Source organism: Coccinella septempunctata, chromosome 4 (assembly GCF_907165205.1).
Source record: "Coccinella septempunctata chromosome 4, icCocSept1.1, whole genome shotgun sequence".
In the NCBI taxonomy this organism is placed as follows: Eukaryota; Metazoa; Arthropoda; class Insecta; order Coleoptera; family Coccinellidae; genus Coccinella; species Coccinella septempunctata.
In genome coordinates, this window is record NC_058192.1 from 19,459,137 (window position 1) to 19,486,768 (window position 27,632).

Consider the following 27,632-nt stretch of genomic DNA (forward strand, 5'->3'; position numbering starts at 1 on the left):
AGTGACAAGTCTTAGAAAACCGTGATTGCCCCAAGAAGAATTTAGGGAGAGGTGGAAGCTATCCTAGACGAGGCAGAGGAGGACCAAGACTACGAAGATATACTCAAAAGAAACGAAATTATCTCAAGCAAGACAAGCAATTTCATCAAACCAAGAAGCTGCAGGCACAAAAAACAAGGAGATTGCATTTATTGTTTGAAGTAGTAATAAATACTAGGCAGTCCACAGAAACTGTTAATTATTTTGTGCTAGATTCTGGATGTATCTATGCAGCAGATAGTAATAGCGATAATGGGAAAATTTATGATAGTGAACAAATTTAGGTAGTGAAAATTGGAACAGCCAGAGAGAACCAGATTATGTGTGCCAAATGAAAAGGAACATTGAAAAGTGTATGTTTGAATAATGATGCTGTAAAGATGCTTTGATTGTGCCACATAATTCGATTTCTTTGGAATATTCTGTGTTGAAATTATTGAAACAAGAATTTCAATTTATATTCAAAAACAATCACCTCAAATTCAGTAATTTCAGAGTAAATTCCTGTTATTTTTCTTCATATTTATACATGAATTAACTAGGAGTCGAGAATCTACTAGGAATTTTTTTTTCAAGTTTTCCTATTGGAAAACGCACTTGAAATGTATTTCAGACAGGGAACATTAACCCTCCAATATTCATAGTCTCACGACAAGTTACACCCATGTGAACACCAAAATTAATTTTTGAATCTGTGTTTTGTTGAAACAAATATTAATGCAAAAAATGCTTTAAGTTCATTTAAGACTTTGTTTGGCCTTAGCAAACATTCTTGAATGAGACAAAGAGAATATTAGAAAATTTCCGTTCGCTAAAATTCTAGAAAATCTGCGTAGATCAGGTAGATCTTATCTGAAATATATCTTCGAATCATTTTCTTAGTCGTGCAGTGCCACCTTTTTCATATTTGAAAGCCAATGTAAGGGGTTGGCTAAAATTCAAAATTGCTGTGCAAATGTCATTTGAAGTAAAGCTGCCCATTAGTATATTATCGAATTGCATAATTATTTGTGTAGGGATATAAAGATAAAAATTAACAATATATTTCATCAGAACAGTCTTCAATAATAATCATGCAAAATACAAATAGCAGTCACCTCAGCAGTCATTAGTCAACAATGTTGATCTTCATAATGACTGATTTTTCAAAATAGTCATTGGTCAAGGCATTTCGCTGAGAACATGAGAACATGGTGGGATTCCGCTTTTGAAAAACGGTTGAATAGAATTGCATTTAAGGGGTTGAAAAGAAACCAGCGTTTTCATCTTGAGCTATTGGTAAAAGAAATATAAATTTAATTCAGACTTGTGCCAAACCATGTAGGTATAGCTTCAACAGTTTAAGATATATATAGAGTCATTCGGGGCAACTGTGCGCACTTTTGACTTTCAAGCCATACCCTGTTTCAAATGTTAAAGCTAGGAAAATTAAAACATATTCATAAGATAGAGAATTTTCTAATCTATAAGGAAACATCAAAAAGCAAACAAACAAAAACGTTTTCTTTCCGCAAAAAAGAATTCAATAGAGAAAGTCGGAGTGCGTTCACATGCCCCGTATTGCGGGTAAGTGTGCGCACCCTCAAGGGGTAAGTGAACGCAGTGCTTAGTGAACCACACAATCAAAACAAATTACAAAATAATGTCATCAAAATGTTACAATATAAGTGAAATGCTGTTTATTGTCAATACAGAAGCGCCTTTTTACAAGCAGTGCATTATTGTTCGTGCCACAATTCTTGGTGAACACAACAGTTGATACATTCCCCTGTTGGTGGCTCTTCATATTTTTCCGAACAAATAGGACAATATTGATCGAGTCTTAACCAAGAAAATCAACAATGTCATAATTTATTCCTCACTGAGTTAATGCCCATATAATGAATCTATGCGCACACTTACCCGCGCACACTTTCCTCAGTAAGCCAAAATTTGAATTGACGTTCTTATAGAGTTGAGCAGCTAAGAGAGCCTAAAATTTTTTATTATATATTTAGATTAATATGCCCATGATCGAATAAAATATTATTTAACACTGAGGGACTCGGAACTTGGACCTGGCAGAATTTGCAGAGATGCTAAAAATTAACAAGAAAACTAGTGAATTTGATTGATTGCAAATAAAAAGTTAGAGAAACGTGGCACGGCGCACTCCTATGAAAAACTAATATGGCGATTCTGCGCCCTTGCTTCACCCAAATGAACCCCTCTTTCATACATTGCATAGTCGAGATATACGCACTGCGCACACTTACCCACTGCGCTCAGTTACCCCGAATGACTCTATCTATATTCTTTTGATATAGAGCATTACAATCTTGAACAGCAAACAATAATTATAGCATGTGTATGAGATACAGTTTTAGCAGAGGTTAGCGTAACGGGGTACCATACATATTGGTGTATGATACAAGAGCTTAGGGAAAAACCTCAGTAAAAAAACCCTTTCTCCCCGTGAGTGTAGTGGATTGTAATTGTTCACGAAATAAGCTGAAATATTCCATATTGAAAGGCATCTCGCACTGCAAAAATTGATTCTTTCTCCAACAAAAAGGAAAATCCAGAAAGTTTAAGATGAAAGACAAAAAAACTATACATAGCAAAATCTATGCTATCGACCTTCTAGGAATTTTTTTTCGTGATCAATTTTGTTATTAATTATTGATGATAAGGTGCAAAAAATGGGTCTGCAGTTATGTGGAATTTCCGATCAAAAGGGAAAGTCCACCAGCGCTTTCGCCATTTTGCAACCATTATGAAGTTATTAATCAATTTATTAGGAAATTTATAGTCCCAGATTTAATCCTGTGAAAGAAGCGTTTTTTGACGCTCGCTCATACGATCAAATGCAAAATCATTTCGTTCATAAGTCAGTAATTTTCGATTTTTGCACACCAAGAATTGTATCAAACGTTTAGGTTAAACTTATTGATATTTCTTGGCCAAACTCAATTATAGCCGGTCGTGAACACTCTAACTCATTCGGAGTCAAACAGGGACAATATTTCCTAACCTCAGTCAAAATCACAGGGAGAACAAAAAATATTTTCATGAAAAAAAAAATCAAGTTCTCTCTCAGTACCGGAAGAAAATATTTTTGAACTTCCTCTCCTAATCTAACCTCATGAACTGTAACTGTATATCAACAATTGGAACAAACAACCATAAATTCTTGAAATATCCGCTATACAAACACAGCATCTCATTCAGTCATCGAATTGTCAATAGCGTAGTATTTCCCTATCGCCTAATTGTTTATAACAATCGCATCGTAAATATGAATTGCACAATGCACGTGCTGTGTTCCTCTGACACAGAAACCGAAATTAACGAGTAAATCCGATAAATTTCACTGCTTTACAATTTGAACAGTTATGTCATTGCCGCTGATTAAGAATTCAAACGGATGTACTCGCTTCGGCGATACATATACTAAAATTGGAACGATACAGAGAAGATTAGCATGGCCCCTGCGCAAGGATGACACGCAAAATCGTGAAGCGTTCCACATTTTTCCCGACATATCCACATTCCTCTAAGTGTGCTAACTTGTGTGACTCCAGGGGAATGAGCATAGATACAATGTTTGAAGCCTAACACTGAGTTTGTCACTGTTATATTATAGCAACGTCCTCGCAGCCTGAGATAGAGCCATTCTAGACTCCTGCACCCCTGGGAATCAGGCTGTTTGATCGTACCTACCACGTAGAGGTTGGAAGCATAGCCTACCGGCTGTTCCATGGTTTCTTGCCCGCTTAATATGGGGGAACGCATTTAGGAGGACAGGAACTAACAAGAAGAAGAAGAAGAATTCAAACGGATCGGAGCTCTTTCATGAGTTATTTCACGGTTCGGATGTTATCTCCTGTGACCTCTCTCGATTCATTAGTCGCAACTTATTTACATACGCTGAGAGATGGGATTTCATTGATGAAAACCAAATAAGGAAGAGCAGGTTGTTCGGATTGCTGATTAGACTAAAAGCACCTGTTCGACGACTCGACGATTCGATTGGGTCATTCTGAATGCGTAACCTATTTCAGAAGCTTTTTACATCAGTCACTAGAAACGATGATTTCACAAAGTAAATCCCTCCCAAACGGGGGTATCGGAGAAAATGTTTAACGCTTTGAAATTGAATCGATTTATCATTTTGATAAAAGCAAGAAAAACCTGATTAATTGAAATCCAATCAAACACGTAGCTTTTTATGATTAGTGACTCATAAGACTAGGTTGGGGTAAACTGCTGTAGACTTTTTTATGAACAGAAGTTAATGTTTGCTACATAACATGTAGGGTGTATTTTAAGGTGAGTTTTATTTTCAACAGAAGGTAGAACTAGTGTAAATGAAGCGTTTACCAAAAATCACCTATATAAAACTTTCAAAATGACAAAGTTGGAAAAAATTGACAATGATTACTGAAATAGATCCTAAAACGACCTTATATCGTTTGTTAGCTGAATTATCGCAAAGCAGTGGGGAAAAACTTATCTCGTGATTCGACCATGTGGTATCGTTTAGGATATTGGCTCGTTCGATATTTGGGTGGTAATGAAAATGGAAACTTAGGATTGCCGAATTGTTCTCATTATTTTTTGGTAACTTACACGATTTTATGAAATGGCTTATTTCGATACCAACTGACAGAACAGACTTAGGACACAAGTGTAAAAAATAGAATAATACTTCAAAATCTCACGAATAAAATTGGTCACAATTAATTAACACAAATTGTTCACAAATTTTTTCACAATGGAGATCACAATCCTCTTGTTCGAACATTCCAACAATCGTCTTAAAAATGGAATGAAATGGGGAAACATCATAGAACTTTTTCAACATAGCTAACATAAGCACTTTCAAGAAACTTCCTCGACTTTCTACATTTTTTTCCACCCTAAATTGCACGATACAACAATTATGATTCTCTCAAAAGTGACCTGATGCATCTAATCCGATGAACTTAGTACTGAACCATTCATTGTCCAGCTATATGTTTATGTTTTGTTTAATTTTTGCGATGCCGGAGTCACCTTCCACAGTCCCATTCTTGAAATTCAATGAAATTTTGTCGAACTTCTAGGGGTTGTATCTCAGCTATCTTGGATATTTTATATAGACAATTTTTGGTTAAACGACTTATTTTGATGAGTTCTACCTTCTGTCAAAAAAACCCTCACATTTGAAAACACCCTGTATACAGGATGAGTCTTTGACTTGTACGAATATTTCAACAATATATTCTTGAGGTCAAAAGAAACACTTTTTTGCCATTTCTTTCCGAATCGGCCCGGTTTAAAAGATACAGGCTGTTGAAAAACCATTGAAAAATGTTATTTTTAGTTCTATGTTCTATTTCACAAACGGTTTCATAGAATGAAATGAATTTCGGAATATAGTTTTTCATTTATTCGATGGATCTTTTTAGAACACAATATATCACCCACGTCTTTCAGTTTTCTCATTATGACCATAACGTACCATAAAAATACCAAAATTCAAAGAACCCAAATCTTGAAACTACATAAGTTGGACGCTATCTAATGCGTATTTGAACGTTTTATGAAATAAAAGTATTCTTCATATTTTCTCGTATGATGAGCCATTTTCGAGTTATTTGATGTTCAAAAATTAAAAAGTATCTGTGGAATTTGAAAAATTGGGTAGGTACTTTTGCTGAACACAACTCTGTTTAAGAGATCCACAGATGTGTAGTGTCACAGATTTAGCTAGTTATTCTGAAGGTAATTTTGTTTTTCCAGGGGTGGTACAGCTCATTATAAAAGCTTAAAATGGCTATATCTTTTTATCGGGGCCGAATCGTAAAAATGGTATGGGAAAAAATGTTTCTTTTGACCTCAAGAATCTACTGTTAAAATATTCGTACGGTCAAAGACTCACCCTGTATCTAAATGAATATCGGGATGATATCTGAATGAATGAATATATAAGTTTCAATAAAAAAGTGTGTTCGTACCTTCAATATAAATTGATATTTCCTAAAAGAAAACCTCGCATTCTAAGAGCATCCAGAATTTTTCTCGTATAGATACTTCCCTTGGAGACAAAATTCTTGATACTTCAGCAAAGTATCATATCACCAGAAATAACAAGGAAGCCGTACGTGAGCATCTTATTTTTGTCGGCAAGTATTATAACACGCGTTTGACATAATTTCGCGATAATATATCGTGGAAGTTTCGCATGACTTACGTCTGGATAGAATACCCAGAAGCGTTTCCGCGACACACGCTAGACTGATTAATGGGCGGTAAAAACTGAATGACTTCACGCCAATTCAGCGGTAAAAATTACCTGGTGGACTAGGCGGAAGTCATTTGTAGGTAATTTCATAGGGAAGGGGTCACTCAGACCATAAGAAGAACGGCGACAAGAAATGTTAGCTTAAGTCCCGCACATCAATTGTCTTTTATGGCCTACGCATAAAATTCAAGTAATAGAGTATAGTAAGAAAATCTATGTTAGGGAAATTAGCCTTTCATTAAGTCGTTCATTGAAGTCAAGCATGTTAGTAAGATATGTTTGTTAATTTAACCTAACTTCTGAAAGGCATAATTGAGGAAGTTTATGCCAAAGAAAATGAAAAAAACACCGACCTAATAAGCTTCTTCAAAATTAAGCATGGCAGGACTTCGCGTGGAAAGAAATATACAGCCAGGTTACCCTTAAAGCCAGATCCAAGCAGATCAGGATATGCCAGGAAAAAACAGCTCAGTCCTTGCATGGGTGACAGAACACAGAGGCATTTTGGGGGATGAGATGGCAGATTAACATGATAAAAGAGCCCAATAAACCTTTTTTACTGGTCCAGGACAGATAGTTGGGATAACCAAAACCACAGCCAACGATGAAGTTAGTAAAGTGGAATGGAAAACAACGTCAAAAGCCGAGTCAAAATCTTTTTTGGAGTCAAATATCAAGTTGAGACTCTACTTATTATTATTATTATTCGAACCGGGGTCGTTGTGGCTCAGTACTCCTTTCAGGAACTGCGACCATGTGGATCTTTTGTTCTCTACCCTACTCATTCATAGGAACCCAAGGAGGTCGTTAATGGTGTTGATAAAACCGACAACATCCCTAGGGGCCTTGGCTGTTACCTCGTGAGTATCCAGTACCGGTTTCCCCATATGAGTGGTTCTTAGGTCCGCCAGCTCTTAACACTTCCATACCATGTGTTCAGCTGTTTCTGCTTCTGATCCAGCCTACAAATTCATCTGCTGACTTTCCCATACGGTACTATAAATGATATTTGTACTTTGTTGTCTCTGGCCAGTTGATTTATAACTCCCATGCAGACATGCAGAGATTTTTGGCATTGTGGTAACAGGGACCTCATGGTGATATAGATAAGCGCTCCTTTGAGGTTTATTTCAAGACACTCCTAAGCACATACGTAAACAGGCAGTATTTCGGTCTGTAAAATAGAGGGTTCACTTCCTGGGGCTTTCTAGATCCTCAGTTTAGGTCCATATAACGGCAATGCCGGAGCCCCTTTCTGGTTTTGGATTTTGATCCATCAGTAAACCACGTTGATGAATTTTTGTCCAAACGATTTACGAGACTTATTGCACTAGGACGGTCAGCTGTGACCGTTGTAAAGAGCGTTTCGAAATGGAAGACGGTTTTGAGACGCTACTTAGAAAGAATGCACTCTGCCTAGCTATAAACCTAGGTAACCCTTGTCAAACTTTAAAGAAGAAACGATAAGCAAAATTCACAATTTTTTTGGTAAATATTTTATGATATCATAAATTTCTACCATCTCGGCTATTGAATCCTCAACGGAATCATGGTATAATTTAATGCTCCATTAAAATTTCAATCCTCCATTACGATTAACTCACATCTACTACTTTTCAACCACAAAACCGTGGTCAGACTGACGTATGCATGTGACGAGTAGCGAATTAGTAAATAGAAACTCTCACACGTAACAAACTTGAAGACCCATTGCAGTTTTGTGGTTGGAAAATAGAACGTGTGAATTGGGCCTAATTTCCTTGAAAAACAGTTTTGAATTTTAATGGACACTTCTCCAAACTGGATCATAGACCTCATCTAGCAGTTTAACAATTATGGTACCTATATCAAATTCGAGACAAACTTTTACTTACTGATGACCGTTGGCACATATGGTGTAACATAAGTTGGGTATGGAATATACGGACAGGGTGCACAATTGTACCCGTTGTAATAATATGGACAATTGCAATAATTTGCACATCTGTTCGCGACGTAGTAACCTCCATTGTACCTCCTGCATCTGATGCTCCTTATCATCTCCTTTTCCGTTTCCGAAGTCCATTTTGCCACTTGATCCTTCCCATGCCGGTGCCTCACTCTACGACCATCAGAGACACTAATGACGAGGCCCTTCTTATCAACGACGGCGTCTATTTTTCTTCCAGATGTGGTGTACGTCTGGATGTGCGATCGTCTCTTATATTCTTTCGAGGCGGAGTGCTGCTGGGTGGCTTGAGCTACTACCACGAGAAGGACTATCCACTGGGCCCGCGACAATGATTTCAACCGCATCTTTTAGATACATCGCGCACTATGGTCTTCTGGGAACATTCTTATGGTCAACTTGCCTTGGCCATTACTATTCCAGTTCACGAGCCTGTTATGTACAGAATAGATCGGCAACATTTATTAAAGAGGTAAGAGCATATTTGAGTTCTCAGTCAGCGAAAGGGATAACCTATCACATATTAGAAAGAAGTGTTGCAGTCGATTTTGGCGCAGATAGAATTTGAACTTGGAATTGGTGAATTCTCGATAATAGTTCATCTATAGCACTATTTCGAAGAGTTTATTTTGATCATGAGTTTCGTACAATTTAACAGTTGAGAAAAAATCACGCACATCGATTCTAGCCCCAACAATATTTAAGCCTTGTTTTTGGAGAATTTGAGAAGGTTTCATTTGTATCCTATTTGGTTATTGTTTAATTTTTCATTGAGAGGAGACCCATCAATAAAGTATCGTATTCGCCAAAGATATTGGACTTAATTGTTACATCTGAATTAATCCTTATTCACAAGAAAATAATAATTAAATGAAAAGTCAGTTGCCACTAATCTATTGGTCATTGGTGTATACGGATAAAATGGGTAAAGGTTTGTACACGTGGACACCACGTGATTCTGATTTTGCTGAACACTATGACCAAATTTCCTGATAGCTTTTGAAGCTAAAAATTGAGGCAATCAGAGAAGCAGAGACCATTTGTTTTTGTTGTTTGACAAGTTCGAGGAAAAGGTAACAAGTTTTTACCTTTATTCTGAAGTACACGAAGATAACTACAGGGTTTTTCACAAACTTCTTTATTTTCTAGTATTTGCAGTATTCTCGTGCTACGTCAGAATGATCTGGACTGATTATTGAACTGATGCAAAATGAAATGAAACTCAATAAATGTAGATGAAAGATAATGCTTCTTCAAAATAAAGTCACCAATCAGGTGAATACTAGGTACAATATTTTGGTGCAATATTTGGAAGGAGTGGTAATTATCAACCATCCTAGGGTTCACTTTGATCCAAAGCTTGATTTTGTTTTGGGTTTAGACCAGAAGTAGGTTTTTTTTTTACAGATACTTCAAGGTTAAGAATAGTCTTACACTTGAAGTATCTGTAAAAAAAATATTTCACTTGCAAATGTGCATCTTGCGTGAAGTTAGGAGGACCCCTAAAAACAGCAGTTAAATAAACAGTAGGCGGAATACCTCATTTTTTTATTATTATAAAATAAACATATCGATAACTTTAACGAAATATTTCCTGAATTTAAATTTCAACGAAGAAAACGATCGAAAAGCTTTTTGACATCCCTTATCTTAGAAGCGGTGCATAATTTTTTTTCATTAAATAGTGATGTTTTCTCTTGTATTTCATCTGCATCTAGAGTGAACAACTTGTATACAAGGTGATTGGTAAATGGGCGGAAGCTAAGGGCAGATAGATGCCAGTGAGCTGAGTCAGAATATTTAAAGGCTCCATCTCTCTTTATAATCAATATACAGAGTGTTTTACTGATTTTGCCAATTTCTTCGATTATACCCATATAACTTTATAACCACCCTATATATTTTGATGATATTTAGTACGCGTATTTTCCGCAAGAACTTTTTTATACTGACATATTTACTGAGTTTTTTTTAGGTCTGGCCGGGAAAAAACTGATAAATAAGATCGAACCCCAAAAAACACCCTGTGAATCAAAATTCCTTATATTCGATATGATATTCCAGAAAGGGAGAAAAACTAAAGGGAACAAGGACAACAAGGTATTTCTCGTTCTTCCGCATGCAATTTAAATACTCAATACACCTAGTCAAATATGAATTTTCAGAAAAGACAGCAACGAAAATTGCTTAGATATAAGACCTCTGCTTTCAAAGTGTTTCACATTTGTGACCCAAAAAATTCAATTAAATTGGTAAAGAATATCGAATGAAATTCAATTTTTTTATATTTTGGTTACTGTGTTGTCTGAATATTCAGATATGAATAGATTAAATGAGTAATAAAATCGTTCTGCGTTTTTGGAATATCCTATCCTAATTTAGATAAACAGGGTTGAAACTTATTTATCCATTTTTTTCTAGGCCGGACCGGAAAAAAAATCACTTACTATGTCAGTATGAACTAGCTGATGCGAGGAATAAACGCACCAAATACCATCAAAATATATAGGCTGGTTCGAAAGTTATAGGTTATTGAAGAAATTGTCAAAATCAATAAAACACTCTGTACCTTGATTATGAAGAGAGCTAAACTCTTTAAATATAGGTTATTCTGACCAATCTCTTCATCTTCTATCTACCTTTATCTCCCGTCCATTCATTTCCAATGAATCCCCTTGTATAATTATTTCCATCTTTTTATTTTTAATATTCTTTTTAAATCGACACTTTTTTGGTTCTAGTGTGTTCTTTTTTGCGTTTTCGTTCCATACCATTTTAATTGTTGTAATTACAGTAAAACGGATTATCATACACAGAAGCATTAATCATAAAAGTAAATGCTTCAAGACATTGGTATCTTTACTTCGGATCACACAAAGTTCGTTGAAACGATAAATTTGACGGATATCAGGATGAAAGTCGCGCCAATATAAATCTAGACACCATATAGAATTTCAAGAACACGATAGGAGTACCTCTTGTACGAAAAATCATATGAAGCAAATTAGGGCATCAAAATATTTTACCGACCTAGGAGAAGCAAACCAAAATCAACCGTTTTATACGAGAACGTAATCAAAAGGTATAGGATTAAGTTATTACTCGAATTCCTCAGCGGACTAATGACTGTTATTTATGATGCCCATATTTGGATGTATGATTTCGGATAATAATGATAATCCAAGGGCCATACAATTCCAGGCGAACTACATGTCGTATTTTTTGTAACTTAAAGTTTGCTCATATCGAAAGATGCGCCCAAACTCAACTTCTTCATGCGGCTTCTACCAGATACCCTACAGCTGGATGAATATTCATATCATTCCTCATCAAATCGCCGATCTGGCCGTGTCATGCAGTGATTCATCTGCCGACGTATGCGAAAACCCGATCTGATCTCAGTGAGATGTTGATAAACCGTATTCGTGATTGCAGTCACATCTCCGGATTATGATCAAGCCTAATTGGTATTATTACATCGAAATTATTCACGAGGATAATTACGTTACGTCTTTCGAAAAAAGAACATCAGCGTACGTGATGAAAATAAACGGTGATGGTAGTCTGATGCTTTCCCCTGGACCACCCAGGAAATGACAAATTAGCGAGGTGGGCAAAAAACGTTGACGACGGTACTACCACAGTTTTATTCACTTCTTCGCCTAATTGAGGTACCTTTCCTCAACTGCCAGTTCATGATTGCCAATCTCTATATACAAGAAACGCAAGAAGCCTGCTTCTCGATTAATGTTTTGAGTTTGACTAAAATGAAAAAAAAAATTGGTTTAGTGATTCCACTAACTCAGGTAATCTTCCTACAAAAGGACCACCAGAACAAAGACATGTCCAATTTCTCCAAATTCAGTACGCTGCAATAATAAACATGGGTGAACTTGAGAAAGCTATAATAGAGGCCACGAAACTAAAACCCAATTACAAAAATGCGAAACAACAAACAAACTATTTATTTCGTATCACATGTGTTCCACCGACTCATTTTTGAGAAATCTTTGGGGGTGAACTCTCCAACCTAGTGGGTCCAATTTCGTTGCGACAAACGCTTGAAAGTTTGAAATGTTTATTTACTACTAAATATCTTTCAAGCAATAATGGATTACATTTTATTTTAATTGTTTTATTTACTCCTATGTTTCAGAAATAGGGCAGAACAGTCGGTAAATATTCCTCACTGCGTGTAAGAGAAAATAAGCCAGAAAATACCATAAAAGAGGATTACACAAAAGAGCAAATAGAAAAGCCAAAGTTAAGGAATGAGAAAGAAAACGATTATTAACATAGGTGGAAAATTCCGCCAGACGAGGTTTTCAGTTCAACCAGTGAAAATGAAAATGGCTTTCCAATCAAAACTACAGGTGAAAAAGACAAATGTCTGTGAAGTACTATAGGATAAATAAACGAGAAAACCCCAGGACCAATGAGAAATTTTTTCATCGAATAGAATGCTTTGAGAACTATAAAAATATAAAATCAAAATCTGACTGAATTGAATGTATAATGTGCATATTATTCTTACGAATCTATGATAATGAGCGGAAAGATAGACCGACTTCCGCTAAATAGATTGAATCAATACAATATGCAGATTGTTTCACAAAGTGCGTTTCATCGCAGAAGAATTTATCCTAATCCAATTTCCAACACGGACAAACAAAAATTGTGGATAGAGGACATCAAACTCAATCAAAAATAGCCCCTGGTAGAATATTTTCGGTATCTTGTTTTCAATATACAGAGTGTTTTCTGAAGTTTTTCCAAATTTTCTGTTTCTAGATAGCCCATTTGTCTGTGTTAGAATTGCCATTCAAATATTGCTTCACATTATTAGACCCCATATTTAACTACCGATCTTGAACATTTTAATAACTCTTTGGTACCTTTCGAAAAAATAGTTTTAGAAACAAAGATTCTTACGACACAACAGATAACAGTTCATATACCTCATCGGTTTCATCATATACTACAACGCTGTAGAACGAATAAATGGTACTCAATTATCAAGTATTATTATATTTTCTATTTTCATTAACTGGTTGCATTGAATGAAGAAAAACGCTATTGAGAATTTCAAAATCCAAATTCATTTGTGCGAATTTTTTGAAAAGGTGTTCAACCCCAACACAAAAATTGTGATGCATTAAATCTGAAGTAACAATGCATCAGACATGCAGATAACCAAAATAGGTAAAGTGGAATTAAAACCTATAAAGGGTGAGTCTTTGATTCGCACAAATATTTTAACAGGTAAAAAAAAAACATTTTTTTCCTTCCCAATTTTTTTTCGAATCGACTTGGTTTGAAAGATACAGGCTTCGGAATATAGTTTTTCATTAATTTGATGAATCTTTTAGGAACACAAGATATCACCCACGTCTTCCAGTTTTCTCAATATGACCATTACGTACCATGAAAATACCGAAAATTCAAAGATCCCAACTCTTGAAACTAAGTTGGACTCTATTGTATGAATAATTGAACGTTTTATAAAATAGAAGTATTCTTCATATTTTCTCGTATAATGCGCCGTTTTCGAGTAATTTGACGTTCAAAACTTAAAAAGTATCTGTGAATTTTGAAAAATTGGGTACTTTGGCTGAATGCAGCTCTGTCTAAAATATCCATAGATGTGTAGTCGAGTGTCACAGATTAAGCTAGTTATTCTGAAGGTGATTTTGTTTTTCCAGGGGTGACACAGCTCATTATGAAAACTTAAAATGGCTGTGTATCTTTTAATGAGTGCCAAATCGGAAGAAATGATATAGAAAAAAAAGTGTTACTTTCGACCCCAAGAATCTACTGTTAAAATATTTGTACGAGTCAAAGTAGTATATACAATCAGAAAAATACACGTTGCTAAATTCCAATCAAATCGACGAGTACATCAAAAAGAGTTATTAAGGTTCTAAGGTCGAAAAACTTCCTATTACAGTCGAGCCTGTAAATTGATAGCTGAGGCGTTGCCGAAGCTACCAAGCACTAGCAGACGAGACGATATAGACAATTCCCTCTTCTTTGAAGGAGTGCTCATGTCCATATCGCTATCACTATCCCATCTTGATTATAATGAATACGAATACTCAAACCACGTTCTTAATTCACTAGTAAAATGTAGCAGATTTCGTAAAAAACTAATTTGACAAGTGAAAATGACAGTAATTGTCAAAGGCCCTTATGTTTTCATCAAATCCTGGCTCTCGAAATTGATTAAATCGCCACTCTCGTATCTTCAACTGAGCGAGGAAGGAGCAGACAGTAGACGAATACGGTTCAAGGATGAAAAGTGAATGCGGACGAAAAGTATTTGCCGGCGAAAAAACAATATTCCGAAATTTATTTCATTCGATAAAACCGTTTGTGAGATTTATGGTTTTTCAGCAGCCTGTTTCTTTTGAACCCAGGCGATTATGAAAATATGGTAAAGGAAAAAAGTGTTTCTTTTGCCCTGAAAAATCAACTGTTAAAATATTTGTAGGTACGAATCAAAGAGTCACCCTGTATATTGATATCATTCTTGACATCTATTTCTCAGCACGGAAATGCCATTAACGGACAATTCCGAGCATCCTTCATCCAACAGCATATTTATCATTCTGCATATTTGACGGTTATCGAAACCTGCAATCGTTGGATATTTAAGCTAATTCGTAGACGACCCCGACAGTCGTTATACAAACATCCAGAAACGGCGGTGTGTCAATTAGCCGACCATTTCGCTCTTATAATTCCATCTCGATACCGTAAAATAACATAAATTTGAATAAATTAGCCAGCCTCCCCGCCGCTGACCGGGAACGTTCGCCAGATGAAAACGTCCGCGTTACCGACAGACAGATCGGCCGATATTAATCGGAGGCAATTTGTTATGGTCGTTGTTAATTCCTTCGCGATTTCTCCGATCACGGTGCGGCTATGACGTCATCGGGCTGATTATTTATCGGATGGATGTTTGTATGAATGGGTCATTTGTCGTCGCGCGGGATTCAGTTTATGAACGTTTATTGAATGTTTCCAGTCGAGATGTATAACCATGATTCATGTTTATGATGATCACTTAAAACGATATTCGTATTCATACATACCTATTTTGATAGAGAATTGAGCAATACGTACTTTCTTATCATTTTGATTAATGACTCTTAGAGAATGATGTCTTCGGATAGGCAATATTCTATTTCATATGACTGATCGAATATACAGACAGGGTGAGTCCTTGACTCATACAAATATTTTAACAGTAGATTCGTGAGGTCAAAAGAAACACTTTTTTCCTGTACCATTTTTTCTGAATCGGCTTGGTTTAAAAGATACAGGCTGTTGAATAACCATAAAAAAATGTTCTATCTCACAAACGGTTTTATCGAATGAAATTAATTTCGGAATATAGTCTTTTAGTTCAAGATCCCACTGCAGAATTACTACGTTCATTACGTACAGAGACAAACACACATTTTTACATACGTTTATGGATAGGAGAATACACTGATAACACCGCAGCCTTTCAAAAGTGGCCGCAAATAATTTTAATTAAATTAATGTTAATCAATATTCCAAGAGAAATTTCGTTCACTCCGTTTTGAAATAAAATATCATCCGCATCATAGCAATGCATGTAAAGAATACTAAAATCCATAGCTGCCGTTGCACACTCGGCCGCAACTACCTCGCAGTCAGGTGTAAGCGGGTAACATTTCGATGTATTTCTTCGTTCATGACGTACCCGGATGTTTTTGATATCAAATTAAAGCTAAATTTTTTTCAAATAGGATGATGTATGGCTGCCTGTGAAAAAATAGCCGCAAGTTAGGTCTGTCATCTGTTAAAATAGCGAGATATCCGAAATAAAGTAAGAGAGAGTTAGACTCATTTCGGGTTCTCACCCGATGTTCCGAATTATATCTACTGATATTATGGGATCTTTCACACATGTTCCGGTTTAGTTTCGCACTGGAAAACAACCAGATTGCACTTTCGGCGGCGCTTAACGCCACGAGAATCGAGAGCTTGATGTGCCCACCGTACGGTTAAAACCCGATGAATAATTTTTTATTCGGTTGTTTTCCGGTAAAAACCCGTGATGTGAAAGGAATCTTAGGGTTCTCAACAGTGCATCTGAATTATTCGTATATTATAACCACGTGTTGGAGCTCGTTGTACACAACGCTGTTGATATTATTTATGTAATCACCCTTCGTCGGGCGCTATACGAATATTGAGAGTTCGGGCGCAATGCATATAAAAGATTTTAATAAGAATAAGCTCCAAATAAATTAATATTGAAACATAAGAAGAATTTTTTTAAAAGATGATAAGTCTCACCTAAGTTCATTCCAAAGACACTGGACACAGATTTAATTACATTTGTACTTGATGAATAAATCATTTTTTATTATAAAATAAATCTCTTAATACTTTAAGTTTTTTTCATAATATTCATTACGTAATTATAATTTTGTAAATGTTAAGTCGGCTGGCATCCACCATCCTCATCTAACAAGTGGCGTTGCGCGCCATCTCTTTCACTTTATTTCAGATATCTCGCTATTTTAACAGATAGCAGACCTAACTTGCGGCCATTTTTTCACAGGCAGCCATACATCATCCTATTCGAAAAAAAATTAGCTTTAATTTGATATCAAAAACATCCGTGTACGTCATGAACGTAGAAATATATCGAAATGTTACCTGCTTACACCTGGCTGCGAGGTAGTTGCGGCCGAGTGTGCAACGGCAGCTATGGATTTTAGTATTCTTTACGTGCATTGCTATGATGTGGATGATATTTTATTTCAAAACGGAGTGAACGAAATTTCTCTTGGAATATTGATTAACATTAATTTAATTAAAATTACTTGCGGCCACTTTTGACAGGCTGCGGTGTTATCAGTGTATTCTCCTATCCATAAACGTATGTAAAAATGTGTGTTTGTCTCTGAACGTAGTAATTCTGCAGCGGGATCTCGTACTTTTTCATTTATTTGATTAATCTTTTTCGAACACAAGATATCACCCACGTCTTTCAGTTTTCTCATTATGAACATTACGTACCATTAAAATACCAAAAATTCAAAGAACCCAACCCTTGAAGCTAAATTGGACGCTTCTTCTTATAAATATTTGAACGTTTTGTGAAATAAAAGTATTCCTTATATTTTCTCGTATAATGCGCCGTTTTCCAGTAATTTGATGTTCAAAAATTTAAAGGAACTGTATAATTTTAAAAATTGGGTACTTTGTCTGAATACAACTCTGTTTGTAAGAATCACACATATGAGTAGTGTCACAGACGTAGCAAGTTATTCTGAAGGTAATTTTGTTTTTCCAGGGGTGGCACAGCTCATAATGAAAATTTAAAATGGCTATATCTTTTAATCAGAGCAAAATCGGAAAAAATGGTATGGGAAAAAAGTGTTTCTTTTGATCTTAAGAATTTACAGTTGAAATATTTGTACGAGTCGAAGACTGATCCTGATCAGTAAAATTCCTAATAGTGTTGTTCTTATATAGCAGATTGAAGGGGGGTTGCATTCAAGATCTATTGTGTTCCTCATCAGAGCTGTTTTCGACGCTGTGTCGTCTACATCTCGCCATCCAGTTCCAGAGTTCTTATGAATTCCAGTATCTGGAATGGCTTTAAGAAGGTTACTTCCTTGCTTCTACAAGTTATTCGTCCAAAGCATTTTCTGAGTTGGCTTGCAATGCCGAGTCTCTCCGTAACCAGGTGATTTGGAGGTCCTTCCTCCTTCCACAGAGTCTGGCCTCGTCAGTACGTCAGTTGTTGTGGATCCATTCTATAGGTGCATCCTGAGGATGTCCTGTAAGGAATCCAGTAAGGAGTCGTGGCATATTTGCCAGGATCCAGATATTTAGATCTCGATGTGTTAAAGTTCCCAAAAACCCACGGAAGATTACACCAGAGTGGGCCAGATCCTATGATTAATATTCTATCGCCTATAGGCTACAGCGTGTACTCATCAGGCTTTACGCTTACACTTCCAGAGAGAGAGAGAAGAGATACTTTAAAGATATTATCAAGGTGAATGGTCCGCTCAGCTATAGTCTGGTGTCTGATTCTCAAGGGTTACACATTGTCCTCATGCCTATTCCGTTCAGTCGACAAGTCCTAGCACTTCTGTTTAAGGACCTTTCTTCCACGAAATGGAAGGTCGTGGAATGACCTTCTTCAGTTTTCCAAATAGTGTTAAGAAAAATCGTCCGAATTTTTAAAAATTATCATAGGACTATTCATCAGACCAACATATTTAATAGTGCCTCAAAAGCAAGGCGCATTTTACGATTAAGAATAAAATGCTCGATGAAATGAAGTAGATAATGACAAAAAAGTATTCCTATACATTTTGTTTCATAATCATATTTTTGGAATGAAATTTTTTTTCTCGATGAATATGCGAAAAATGCAACGAAAAGTAGAATAAGGTGTACGATTAAAATACAGAAATAATATCATGATAAAAAATATAAATTCCTAGATGTCGAAGAGTATTTACGATCTTTAATTTTTTCATAGACCAGATGACACAAAATATAAATTTTATGAGTGGAGGATTGGTGTAAAGCCTGCGTTAGCTCGACTAGTTTATAATTCAATGTTTCCGAGAGAATAAATATCCTTGAAAGATATCATGGCAATGAATGGCAGTTGAATACTTATATGAATTTAATATCTGCATTACTCATCCAAATCACTTTAGTATGATTGGTTTTCCTTGCAGTTATTCCGAATTCTATACTAGCACGCTACGGGAATATACTTCATCACTACGAATGAAAGCAGAATTGAACAGAAATGGTAGACAAAACCTGAATTGGAATCCTTCACTTATTGACCAAATGATGTTCAAAATCAGCCTATCATTCTAAAGATTCCTAAAATCAGTACATAGTACAATGAACAAAATCGCCGAAATGTTACTGCCGAACGACGTGATACTTTCTTAGCTCAAATACCTAGCAGCAACCCTATTTGGATATTTGTAAATAATATTTCCAGCGACAGGGTTGAAAGTGATTATTATTAGTGGAAATGAATAGAAAACAACTGAATTTCTAGGGAGGAATTTGAATTTCCTCAGCTATCCAGACAATACCGAGTTGATCACATTGCTTGTTGAGGGGAAGTGATATCTCATGAATCTCCATTCAAAAACAGCATTCACCAGTTCTTAATTCACGATTTTTATTTTTTAGGTAAAGCTTTGTCACCCTCCCTCTTTTTTTTTCCATTTAGTTGCTTTTTTATGAGAAAAAAAGTTGGACTTTAGTCTCTATAAAACTCATCTTCACTATCATTTTTCGACGGTTTTCCAACATATTTCGATAAAAATAGTGGAGGGGTGACATTGGCGATTCAATTTTTTATGCATTGCAAAAATGTTTATACTGATAAGTATATATCAAAATTACGCTGAAATTCAGGAATGACTGAAAATTATTCAACATTCCTAATATTACTTCTCGCGTGGTTATTTCAACTTTTCAACTGACTCAGTTCGTAATTCAGGCTAGGTATTGCTCAAAAATGTGGCACATTTCCGTATTTAGGGAAGCATCCGTAAAGCAACCAATGTCAATCATCTTGATCTCGAATCGTATGTACTACTTCCCCTTAAGTGGAGCACCAGAACTGTACGATAGTAAACTTAGTAACGCGTTTCATTTTCTCACAAAAGCAGGGTTGGTCAAGATTGAAGTCTTTTATGATTTTTTGGAAGATTAGCCTTTTTCAAAAAGCTCGATTGATTCAAGATTGTTAGAATGTAATATATCGATTTGAAATACACAGGGTGTATTTAAAGATACTGTAAAAATTCAGGAGATGTTCAGTTCTAGGAAAACAGTAATATTTCGTGAAGAAAGTTGGGGTCAAATATATACCCCAAGGTGCACTGTTAAAAATGGAAACGTTTCCGTTGATAGAACATTAAGGGCAAGATATATTATTTAAAATTTTTCGATATATTGAAAGTCTTTCATTATTCTAAATGATAAAATAAGGTCATCTGTCTACTGTTTGTTTTAGTGATGTTTTTTGGGGCGACCCCTCTCAAGGCCAACCTTGTACCTCGCAAAATGCAAATTTATAGTCGAAAACCTCATTTTCGGAAACCTTATTAAAACAAAAGTACACATGATCTCAACCCTACTAATTTTCAAGAAAACTAAGCTGAAAGAGTAGAAGACACTGACGCATTCTTGAGCATTTTGTATTATGTATTTTGGAAGTTGGATAACCATAATTTTTTTGAAGAATAATGAAACAGTATTAGCACATTTCGAAATATTTTTTGTCTTTTCAATTTTATCAACTAAAACGTGAGGAAAGCTTAAACCCTTGTCACCCCATATCTCGAAAGTGATGCATATTTGATTATCATCATCATTACCACCATATTTGAACATTTTGCGTTAGGTAATCAAGCTTCTATAACTTAAGAAGGAACTGTTACTAAATTCGGGAAAAAACACTTCTCCAATTTCCAAACAAACCTCACAAAATCTACTTCTGTGATTATGTGTTATACAGCAGATTCTATACATTGATTGTACTCCGTGAACTAGTGAAAAAATTAAGCACAAAAAAAAATGCAAATTTTCAAGTGATTTTAAATTTGCAGTAGGCTGTAACTAGAAGAATCTTACAGTAAATTTGAAGAACGGCAATTGCAGTTCTAAGTGTCCATTCTTTGAACAATTAATTCAAGTTTCTGTGCATAATAAAAAAAATTAACTATTTCCATTCAAAGTCAGCTAGATAGCTCAGCGGAAAGTGCATCAAGATATTTTGAAAGACAGATTGAAGAAGAATGAGCATGTTATCTATTTCACATGGAGAAGAGTTGAAAAAAATTTTTCGAGGCTGTAGTCCAAAAAAAAGCGAAGAAATGTCGATAAATTTTTCCTCGTAAAATTTTAAGATTGCAATATTTGAAAGTTTACATCAAAAATTTGCACTCTTGGAGCTTCCATCAACTTATGAATGACAGATATAGCCTGTTGAAAATCGTCTAGATACTCAGAATATTGTTTTGGTCCTTCGATTTCTTCAACCAATGTTAGTGTGGCGGAAAAGCAAGGGTAAGGATTTTGATTTTGAAAAAACTACTTCTTCAAGAAAAAAACGTCGAAATCAATTTGCGAATTTTACAACAACGATTGATATATTGAGTGCACATGTTGAATAAAAATAGAAAGTGGTATTTGATATAGGAAAGTTATGGAAAATTATCGCCGTATATTTTCCTCCTTCAGAGAATTCACCAAGTCCAAGATCACCCACATTCAGCTCTACCTGCGCCAAAATTCGCAAATTCACTGACCGATCCAAAGCATCACCTCTATTCCCGCATTCCCAGACTCTCGGCACTCGCGAAAAAGGACAGCGGCGGCCTTTTTTCCTCCTATCGCTTTCGCCGTCACGTGCCAGTATTTACGGAAGATCGTAGAATGCGTGGAGCCGCGATCGCTCGCGAGAAACAACTGAACAACGTGATTTTCCTCCTGGTCCGGTCCCGGTCCGCGGCGTGTGTCTCGTGTACGTGTGTGTATTTATGAAATCCGGACCCGGGGCTTGACCATGCGGCGGTTTATCGAGAACGCCAATGCGAAAGAAGCCAAGGTTCAGTCTCCAGAGGTCCGGGTTGTTCCGGTGGTGACGCAATGGGGGTTGCCCGAGGTGGCGCTGACGAAGCAGCGTTTATAGCTGTGAAGCTTTAGCCTCAGTTGAATCCGGTGGTACACTAATGTTTTCTTCACAAGCTTTCAATCAACGTCAAATCTAGTTAGTGATTTATCCCTAAGTCTGCAAATGCGGCCTAGGAGGCTACTCTACAACACCCTTGGCTCCCAGCCCATCGTTTAGTATCCAGAATTCACTTTCCAGCCGTTCGTTTGCATCAACGATACCCAAATTTTAAGGGACACCTAAAGGTGGCCATACGCTGAAGGGCTGAACGAACCGAGACAAACTTAATTCCGCAGAGCTCCAAGTTATTATTGAGCTGGCTATCGACTGCATTATTATTGGGAGTAAACCGTTTGGACCGAGGATTTCTATCGACCAACGCTTGATTAAAGGCGACAGTTGGGATTGACGCTACGCCAAACACGAGTCCAAACGAAAGCGTCATAGCTCGACTACAATCTGGATGGGTGTTGCACTCAAGAATAGTTCCAATTCAGTTCAAAGCTGATTGAATGGATTCTATGGTAGGAAAAGGCGAGCAATAAAAATGAACCATTGATATGAACGCTCGGTTGATTTTAAATGTTATCGTCAGTGGCGGTTCCAGTGGTGATTTTGGGAGGGAAAGGAATAATTTTATATTTGAATATATGTATGTAAGGTGTTTGTTGATTTAAAATAGGTATATCCTTATACTAGGATGTATTGATATCTAGTTAGCCTAGACCAGTTCCATGCATAAAAAAAATATTGCGTTACCATAGCAACGAACAATAACTCATTAGAAGTGTCAGTGTGGAGTTTGAGGTCAAAAAAGTCAACCAGAGTTACGTAATAAATTAAAAGACAGAAGATGTCCACCGAAATTGTGAAAATCGAAAACTTCGAGTATCGAACCATCATCAAGTACCTGTATTTAAAGGGGTTAAGAGGTAAGCAGATTTACAAAGATATGCTTAATACCCTTGGTGACCAATGTCCTTCATATGCGACCGTGAAAAATTGGACTGCAAGCTTCAAAAGAGGTCAATTTTCCATTGAAGATGAGGACCTATCGGAAAGGCCAGTTTCTGTCAGTCCCCGAAAATATCGATGCAGTTCATGACACGATTTTATCAGACCGTCGAATTGGGCTAAAACGGATATCTGAAGCACTGAATATTTCATTCGAACGCGTCAATTTGGACATGAGAAAAATTGGTGCGAAATGGATCCCCAAATGTTTGAATGTTGACCAAAAGCGTGCAAGGGTAGAAGCAACGCGTTCGATCTGTGCTCGATTTGAAAACGATGTAGACTTCTTAAACCGAATTGTTACTATGGATGAGACTTGGGAAACTTGGGTACATTTCTACGATCCAGAAACAAAGAAACAATCGATGGAATGGCGACACTCTGGTTTGCCAAGACCTAAGAAGTTTCGTGTCCAAAAATCTGCTGGAAAAGTTCAGTTAGAGATTTTATCGATCTCAGTGAAATCTCCGGTTTTCAGGTTCTCTAGAAAAACGTCGACAGCCCAAACATTTTTCGAGAGCTTCAACAACTCTCAGCGACCAAAGAATTCGTGACGAATGTGAGATCATGATCTATAAACGGTTTCTTCATTTTCTTTCCTTGTGTATAAAATTGGGAGACGGAAATTATAATAATCACAATGTAGAGTTGTGAGTTCAAGCCTGACACTCCCAATGACTCTAAAAGTCACACAGACACAATTCAAAGATATATTTCAGTTATTCCTTCGGAGATCAAATGCAATATCCAACCCATCGCTGAAATAAGCTCTTCTTGAGTTGCCGTTCAACAGTTCATTTAGAAAAATTCCCGCAATCATCGCCATCTGCTGACCTATCGACCCGTGATCGGCGGTATAGATACCGCACCAGGCAATACCGCCGCAACAATACTGGCACGGTGACGGTATCTTGCGGTAAACGATTGGGATCTGCTAAAACTACGGGTAGTTCTCGGTCAATCTGACACAATGGATCCATTTATCCAAGAAAGGTCAATGTGCTGTGGCGCTTATTTCCATCTATTACCGAAATACTGCGTTGAAAGCGACACCTGATACCGTCTTCGGTCATAAATTATATCTAGTGGACAGTAAGATTGGTTAGGGAGTCGTTTTAGGGAAGAAGTTCCAATTTTTCTTGATGTACATATTTGGTTTGGATCATCATAAACTGACTGGCTTTCATGAATCCATATTTGATTGTTAAACTAAATAATTTGAAGTTTGATTCAACTTTGAATCTAGTAAAGATAGGCCGGTTCTGTTTTCAGATTTGGATGAATAAGGAAAAAAAGCTTGAGAATGTGTCATCTGTTTTCTTCTAGCTGGTATGGTTCTCGAGATCTTCTCAGTAGACAAAGAATTTTGTCCACCCTCTACAGGTTCAACTTACTTGAAGTACTATTTCAAGTACTCCTTTCAGCTTTGCTGGGAAGAAGACTCCGAAAATACACACCAGCTATAAACAAACCTGTGCAGATCTGAACCTCTCTTCCACCTGCAGCAAGTGCATTAACATTTCCTTCGTATCAATGGCAGTTCAAATACCCACAACAACAGAACATCCGTGAACAGGTTGAGGAATCAAAATACCATATCCATCCATATTTACCTTGATAGAAAGCAAACTTCAAACATGAATATTTTTCGTTTCATTTATCTCGACCAACATTTGCACAACTATCACTTATCTGTTCAATGATCCCGAGTTTTTTTCGGGTCATTATCGACTTTTAATAAATCACTATGCGATTCAGAACAGCATCATTCACGCTGATTCGAAAAGGATTCCATTGTGATGACAGAAAAAACCATCATAAGGAGAGGAACATCAGTTTTATTTAATTCATGTTGAATTGGGAAATAGGAGGAAAAATGTCAATTTACAGTCCCTAGAAATCTATAAGCGAGTCGTTATTGGGTAAGCATAAGGTTTATTAGGATTGCAATAATTAGTTTGTGGCTTGAGGACTGGACAAATCAAGGACACGAAGAAGACAATATGGTTTATTATTAGGATCTTCGGAGATGTTTTAAATTCTGGAAGAATTTATCATCGTAATTTACATCTGTGAGGAGCGTATATTGAGAGTGGAATTCAATATTGTATAATCAGTATTTCGTCGAGATATACATATCTTATCTTGTTCAAGAACAATGGTCAAGCAAAGGGGGGGAAAACGATTTTGGTGAAAAATCTATTTTGGATTTCAGAAGGGGTAAATCATTGAAATTTCCATGTGTCGAAGAAAGCATCCTAACTCATGATTTACTCAAGGTTGTGTGACCCAGTCCAATGGAATATAAAGTGTGTATTCAGATTAAATGGCCAGCTTTTTTCCGATTCGATGCAAAACTGGTATCTAGATGATTTTAAGGAAGGAAAATGATGGCTTTTCAAAATTTACCGACACAATTATATGAACTGATTAACTTATTTATGTTACGGCTAAAGATAGGTGTGAACATAAACTTAAGATTAGTCGGCTAAACTTAGGTTTAGCTTCGGGTATTTGCTAATGTTATAATAGTTTCTTCTATCTTTAGCCGGCTAAACTTAAGGGTAACTACATCCCATCCGCTAAAAATGCAGAAGCTAATAGAAAAGAAGGAAAGTATTGGCAAGGCTTGAGAGGCGCAAATTTCCGGCAATCAAAAAAATGTGAAGAAATTGTAATATAACCAAACTATTTGCAATTCATTTTTTGTATGAATTACACATATTTTTAATATCAGAAAAGCATTCTGTTAAGCAGTTGAGAAATTGAGAATGAACTACTGTGTCCCAACGTAATCTTTTAAGCAAATCTAAAAATCTTAACGCCTCATGACTAGAGACCTAGAGTTAATGGTTATCTTTCCTCTTGTTAATTTATAATTTGCAAGGGAATTGAATGATCAGAAGGACAGAATGAAGACAAGAATGATGCCGCAAACTTCTTCATCAAAATACCAAAGGTCAAATTCTGGATAAATATAAGTAGCAGTAGACACCCAATCTTGTTTGTAGCTTACAAGATTATTTGGCTGATAAGCTGACTACAGTTGAATCCTCCGGGATGATTCATCAAGGGTGACAACAGGCCGCATTTTGGAATCCATATGCTCAATGACTTGGAAAGAAATTTTTAACAAAATCAGCTAGAAACAGTATTTTTAACTATTTTCATATTCGTCTTCTTTTTGTTTTTTTAAAAAAGAATTGGAGGGAGAGAAATTACAACATTAGAAACTATCGTCTATTTCGTAGAAATTTTTTCCATAAACCCAATTATTGAATGGGAGGACAAATATACTTTTGTTCACAGAAAATAATTCTTTATGCCTATAATATGTTATATTTCATTTCCTTGTGAAGTCATATTCTGGTTTTTCACAGGAAGATAGCTCTTCCATATTTGGAGCCATTTTGATGTTTAAATACGACATTATTCAATTCATAGCAAGAGCAAGTCTATCCTCTGAGTGAACTTAGAAATCTTCAATTTACCTACTAATAACATGAGAATGGAAGAGATAAACGTCGTCTTGCTATTGTTGCTGAATCACTTGTATGATTTTATTGAAGTAATGATGAATCAAAGTATAAAAATAACGTCACTAGAAAATGTTGCATCTCATTCAATTTGAATAGGAGTATCTTACTCTAGTGAAAAATTTTGTAATTCCATATAGAAGGAGTAAATATTTAACACAAAAATGTTAATTTTTCAGCCCGTTCCACCCTACTTTGATGCTGAATTGAATTTAAGGGTGATTTTCATGTAACTTCATTTAGTATCGAATATCTAGTGAATGTACAACTATTCAGACTTTTATCATCAAAGGTATCGGAGATAATAGGTCCAAACCATTTTTTGAAGGATTGAAGGCCATTCTTGGGGGCACTTTACATTTGAGGAGTATTTTGTTGAAATTTCCATGGTATTTTTTTAAATTTATTGTTTCATATGCTCTCAATTTTGACCATCCATTTCAGAGCCACCTTGTATATTGGACTGAGCAAGTTTGAATTCTAATGATATTTGTTATAAATAGTAGAACCTGATCGTACCAAATTAATGTTCAGATTTTTTCGAACACGGAAAACTTAACATTGAAGTAAACTGAACCAATTATTCTGGTAACATATATCCATTTTCATATGGTATAGAATCTTGTCGCGAGAATGAAATTGACAGAAGTAATTCTTAGTTGAAATTTTTATTCTACATTGTATAGAATTGTAGAAATTCAAAATAACATGTATGATTTACTTCCAGCTTTGCTTCAACACGAAGAAACGTTGTTAGAAAGGGCTCCTTAATTTATGCAGGGTGATTCATAACTATTGGACATAGGCTAAGGGCAGATTGTTTTTACCAAAATATGGCGATAGGACCGAATATACCTCAATAAAATATTTCTGTGAAAAAGATAGAGGGGGTCAAAGTTGAATTTTTTATAAGGGGACAGATTAATATTTTCTTCGAAGTTCGAAAGTCCTTTATTAAAAGAATTAGAAAAGGCATAGAAGTCGGAGGAGGCCACGTAGAACATTTAATTTAAGTTTATTCTTTTTATGTTACATTGTTTTTAGTTATGCTTTATCGTCGAAATCAATAAATAAAATAAATAAATCGTTACTTCAAATACCCTTCTGATG

At 36.0% G+C, this 27,632-nt stretch overlaps 1 protein-coding gene and 1 non-coding gene across 2 annotated transcripts in view; one reads left to right on the forward strand and one right to left on the reverse strand.

Moving 5' to 3' along the window:
• LOC123310875 (laminin subunit alpha-1) overlaps positions 1-27,632 on the reverse strand; it is a 301,873-nt gene that overhangs the window by 67,003 nt on the left and 207,238 nt on the right. The gene's annotated exons all lie outside the window — the stretch shown is intronic.
• On the forward strand, positions 3,448-3,554 carry LOC123312626. The gene has a single exon (XR_006537663.1). It is a non-coding gene; the product is annotated as a U6 spliceosomal RNA (small nuclear RNA).